This window comes from Rutidosis leptorrhynchoides, chromosome 4, assembly GCF_046630445.1.
Source record: "Rutidosis leptorrhynchoides isolate AG116_Rl617_1_P2 chromosome 4, CSIRO_AGI_Rlap_v1, whole genome shotgun sequence".
Classification (NCBI taxonomy): Eukaryota; Viridiplantae; Streptophyta; class Magnoliopsida; order Asterales; family Asteraceae; genus Rutidosis; species Rutidosis leptorrhynchoides.
Window position 1 is genome coordinate 145,998,874 of NC_092336.1, and position 6,421 is coordinate 146,005,294.

Here is a 6,421-nt window from a genome sequence, read left to right on the forward strand (position 1 = left end):
CTTTTAATTCCGTCGATAAATATATTAAACATATATTGAAACAAATACGTTTATGTAAAGTATTATACATCTAATACTTTGTTAACGTTCTCACGTTATATAATGGATTTCATAACTTATTTTCATATCAACCAAGCCGTTTAATGTTTTATTAATATTTCTGAATTTAATATACACACATATATATACATACATATCTATTTACACATAATTGTTCGTGAATCGTCGAGAACAATCGAAGGGTAAATGAATACATGAACACAGTTCAAAGTTTTTGAAATTTTAACATTACAGACTTTGCTTATCGTGTCGGAAACATTAAATCATTTAAAGATAAATTTTAAATTTGGTTGAAAATTTTCGGGTCGTCACAGTACCTACCCGTTAAAGAAATTTCGTCCCGAAATTTGATTTGGATGGTCATGGCTGACAATAAGTATGTTTTCATGACCCATACGAGTTGAAAATTAGAGTTTTATCATCATTGAGTAATATAGATAAAACAGTTTGATTTTGTGCAGAGTACGAGTGAAGTTATCACAAAAGAGTGAAATGAGTAAATGAAGGTTCGTCTTAACCGTTGACGTAGTCACGGTTGATTTTCGAAATTCAAGGGATTTTAGAGGAAATCTTTGTGATAAGATTTGGTTCTTTGATAATTAAGGAAATTAGAATCCTCTTTGGTTAAATGCGATGATCTGTCTCGATTGCTCTGTCTGATATTTCACTATAAATCCACCCTCTTCGTTTCTTTATTTTCACAACTCCCATCTTCTATTCTTTCTCCCTCAATTCATATTTTAGAGCATTTGTCAATATGCTCCATCCTGTTCTAATTCTTGATATACTCCTAACCTTCATATCTGTCATTCTCTTTTTTCATCTGCCACCAGAAGAATCTATTCACTTCTACTATACTCTTGGTTTTATAGTGTTTCTAGTCCTCCCATGTCTTTATATTTCTATATGCATCGATATATACGGTTTAGAATTTCTGAGTTGTTGTTGGGTTTTATATTCTCCCTTATATTTCGATGTCTCTGCTTCTGTCTTTCTATAATCATTGATGTGACGACCCAGAAATTTCCGACCAAATTTAAACTTTAATCTTTACATTATTCTGACACGATAAGCAAAGTTGTTAAGTTGAATCTCAAGGATTTTAAACTATGTTCATACATTCATTTAACCTCGACCAAATTCCAATGATTCACGAACCATTAAATGAACGTATATGATTATGTATGTATATGTGTATATATTAGTAACATCACCATCAGCCCGTAGTATGATATTGTCCGCTTTGGACACAAGCCGATCACCGACGGGCTACCCGCGCATGAGTACAACCCCGGATCGCACTTCTACCTCACGGATTTGCTTCTCGGGTAAACACCCTCAAAACGCGTCATCACAGAGTGCGCAGCACAACTGGTATGATACTGTCCGCTCTGGGCCACAAGCCGATCACCGACAGGCCAACTTGCCCCGGATCGCACCTACCCGCACGGCTTTAAACGCGTCTTACCAGAAGAGGTATCCACACCCTTATAAGGAGTGCTTTGTTTTCCTCTCCCACCGATGTGGGACGAGTCTGTTACAACTCTCCCCCCCTTCGGGACACTGCGTCCCCGCAGTGCACATCGATGCGGGCCCCAGCTCTGATACCATAAGTAACATCACCATCAGCCCGTAGTATGATATTGTCCGCTTTGGACACAAGCCGATCACCGACGGGCTACCCGCGCATGAGTACAACCCCGGATCGCACTTCTACCTCACGGATTTGCTTCTCGGGTAAACACCCTCAAAACGCGTCATCACAGAGTGCGCAGCACAACTGGTATGATACTGTCCGCTCTGGGCCACAGGCCGATCACCGACAGGCCAACTTGCCCCGGATAGCACCTACCCGCACGGCTTTAAACGCGTCTTACCAGAAGAGGTATCCACACCCTTATAAGGAGTGCTTTGTTTTCCTCTCCCACCGATGTGGGACGAGTCTGTTACAATATTATAACTTGAAAACGTCAACAAAGTATTTAAACGTATAATGCATTACATGAACGTATTTGTTTCATTATGATTATCGACGAAATTAAAAGATAAGATTAAATGATTGAATTATCAGTTACATTGAATTATGATTACGAGTCTCTGTTAAGAGGTCCACTTTGATTTAGAAAACCTTTCCTTTTCTAACGATATTCGGAATAAATGATAAAGTGATCTTCGAGTAAGGACAAAGTGTCAAGTAGTGAGAGCTAGTTAGATTGGTGGAAATTCCTGTTAAATTCCAATACGTGCCTTACAATAATTACCTCATGACATTTGATAAGATAAATTAATTAACCTTCATGTTATGTATTGTGAAAGTGAAATTAGGGAATATAGGTAAATTAGGAAATAGATATTGACATGTTAAAAAGATCGACATTTTACATTAAGATGATTTCATACGTTTAATTTTCCTTTAGACTTAATCCTACGAGTCAAGATTAAAATGGAAAATTAAAACCTTGAAACCTGATATGATTCATATATGATTTTTTTACTTTCTTAAACGAAAACGTCTTTTCGATATAGTACAACTTTTATTATTAAAAACGTCGTATGACATAACAACTTCTACTATTATAATCTTTATAATAAAGTAATTTTTTAATATAAAATAATTTGGTTATTAAAATGTTTTATGAACGTTTGTATATAAATGAACTATATCAATTTTAAACTTTAAAATACAAATATTACGAAATAGTAATTCTTAATATTTAAACGATTTCTAAATATATAAGTTTTGAATGACATTAGTTTTGAAAAACTATATTAAGTAAATAATCAAATTTATATTTCGAAATGAAAATATAAATATATATAACTTAGTCATAAAACGTCCTGATTTAAAATAATATATTTTGATAAACAACAAGCCACCGATTTATAGAAGCAAATGACCATAACACTCAATTCTACAAGTTACATTATTACAAAATAATTTACCAAAGAGTAAATCTAATTCTTGTTACAGGTACATGTCGCGTAACGTAAAATTTTAGTTTTCTAAACGTACGAACATGCGCTCGAGAAATCGAAACCGAGACACTAGTCGAGTGACAAAGTACGAGACTTCGGAACAAAAATTACATTTTTACTACGCACGTAAATATAATATAATATATAATTAATTATATAAAATAAATAAAAATATATTAAATAAATAATACGAGTGTCGGCAAGGATCAATGTTGGATGGCAGCTGGAAAGTAAGCTCATGCGATCGCATGAGCAATGGCCACTAAACCCATGCGATCGTATGGCTAGGTTTGGGTGGCCAAGTCTTTAAAAGCTCGACGATTCTGGTTCTATTCTCATTTCATTCATCTGTCTATCTATCGAAGTACTTTATATATATATATATATATGTATATATATATATATGTATATATATATATATATATATAATTATTATTATTATTAAGATTAATATTATTATTAATCCTACTATTTTTTATTTAGTATTAGTATTAATATTATTAGTATATACGTAAAATACTACGACAAGGTCATGAGTACATTAATTTCAAAACGGATTTTATGAGCGGGATCGGGCTAAGGAAATTATGGGTTATAGCTATGGAGGTGATGGGTATGGTTCATGGGTATGCTCGTGAGGTCAATTTAGTGTTTATCATCTCCGTTGCGTCTACGTACCTTTTCTGCAATATTGAATCTCAATATTGATACGTAAGCACTCATAATTTAACTTTTACATATTAATAGTGTATCCCTGACTAGTGCTCGAGTATATAGGATTATGCATGCTTGTATTTTGATATTGTCATTAGATATGTTATGTTGAATCCTGAATTAGTTACATATGCGGTTGAGATAAGGTATAAGATATGCATGTCGTTGGAAAGCTAGCGAAAAATTAAGAACTTTTCATTTAGAACTCGTGTGATTTTGATGAACGGATTAAAAGATATTGTCAATTGAATTATCTATAATTTTAAAGTATTATTGTTAATATGATTATCGTTATCATTATCGTTATCATTATCGTTATCGTTACCGATATCGTTATCCTTATCGTTATCGTTATCGTTATCGTTATCGTCGTTATTAACGTTATTATTATTATTATTATCTAATAATCAATAATATTATTATTATTATTAGTATTATTATTATGATGATTATTATTATTATTATTATTATTATTATTATTATTATATTATTATTATTATTATTATTATTATTATTATTATTATTATTATTATTAATTAATATTTTTATCAAAACTATCATTTTATTATTTTTATCGTCATTATTATTAAAATCATCATTTTTATTAAAATTATCATTTTTAAATAGAAATATCACTGTTATTATAAAATATCATAATCATTTTAGTATTATTATTAAAAATTATAATTTGGAATAGAATTATTATTTTTATAAAAATATTATTATTACTGTTAATATTAAAAAGTACCAATATTACTAAGATTATCAAGATTAGAATTATCATTTTATCATAATTAATATCGTCATTAGTAAATATAAATATTGTTATTATTATTATTAGTAGAATAATAATAATTATTATTATTAATACAAAATAATACAACTTTTACTTGTATTTATTGATATTATTTTATCAAATGAATATGTGATACAAAGATATTTTACCACATGTAATATAATTACATTGATAATTCATACCATTATATTTTTCATGATATTAAGAGAACCTTATAAATTTTATTACTTAAGATATATAAAAGTATATATTTTATTTTTATATAAATTTTTATTTATTAATAAATGATTTATTTTATTTACTCTAATAAAATCTAATAAATATATAAAACGACTATATTTAAGTTATATAATAATCATGTATAGATTTTGGAAGTCATTTTGTGTCAAATTGACTTTTGTTGACTTTTGCATGATAATCTCGAGCATTAGGATTGTGATACACCATGACTTGACCTAAATTGTTAGACAGATATTGACCATTATATAAATATATATATACTTAATATAGGTTCGTGAATCCGAGGCCAACCTTGCACTTGTTCAGTGCCGTCATATGCATAATTGCTACGAAATACAGTATTGTGAGTTTCATTTGCCCTTTTTACCCTTTACATTTTTGGGCTGAGAATACATGCAAATACTTTATTAATTGTTTGACAATATTTATATGCGTGAGTTTCATTACTCCCTTTTTAAATGCTTTTATAATATATTTTTGAGACTGAGAATACATGCGCAACTTTTATAAATGTTTGACGAGATCGACACAAGTACTTAAAAACATTCTACGAATGAGTTATGAGTACACCGGATATCACCCCTTTTAGTCTGGTAATCTGAGAATTTGGGAACCGAGCCCCAAATTGACGCGAATCCTAAAGATAGATCTATGGGCACTAACAAGTCCCAGTTAGAGAATTTGGACTGCTTTAGTACTTCGAAATAGGTATACAACTGCCAGCTTTAAAAGATATGATTTGTTTGTGAGGTGTACACAACCATCATACTTAAAAGAGTGGCCTGATTGTATGCTTTTTGCATGACCGGGCAGAATGCCGGTATGCGGGGGATATTCTAGATGCATTTTGTTAAGGTCGATTACCAGGGGTTTGTAGTTCGTATGAATGACTTTTATTTCTATGCCGTGTGAAATGCCTGATACGAGATTATGTTTATGAATTTAAAAATCGCGAAGCAACCTAAGGGGGAGAAAAGGATACGAACCTACTCTGCTAAGCATTACAAAATATGGTTTCGTACACGAGATAGGTGTACTATATTTAAATCTTATGTTCTATCAAAATGATGAATTTTATTGTTTACAATAAACTAATGAACTCACCAACCTTTTGGTTGACACTTTAAAGCATGTTTATTCTCAGGTTTGAAAGAAATCTTCCGCTGTGCATTTGCTCATTTTAGAGATATTACTTGGAGTCATTCATGGCATATTTTCGAAAGACGTTGCATTCGAGTCGTTGAGTTCATCAAGATTATTATTAAGTCAATTATAGTTGGATGTATTAGGAAATGGTATGAATGCTGTCAACTTTCGTTGTAAAGAAAGTTTATCTTTTAAAAACGAATGCAATGTTTGAAAAATGTATCATATAGAGGTTAAGTAACTCGCGATGTAATCGACTATTGTGAATCGTTTATAATGTATATGAACGGGTCCTTTCAATTGGTATCAGGGCGGTGGTCTTAGCGAACCAGGTCTGCATTAGTGTGTCTAACTGATAGTCGTTAGGATGCATTAGTGAGTCTGGACTTCGACCGTGTCTGCATGTCAAAAGTTTTGCTTATCATTATTGTCGAAAATTACCTACTTATCATTTTTAGGAAATTACCTGCTTATCATTCTTAGTCTAGA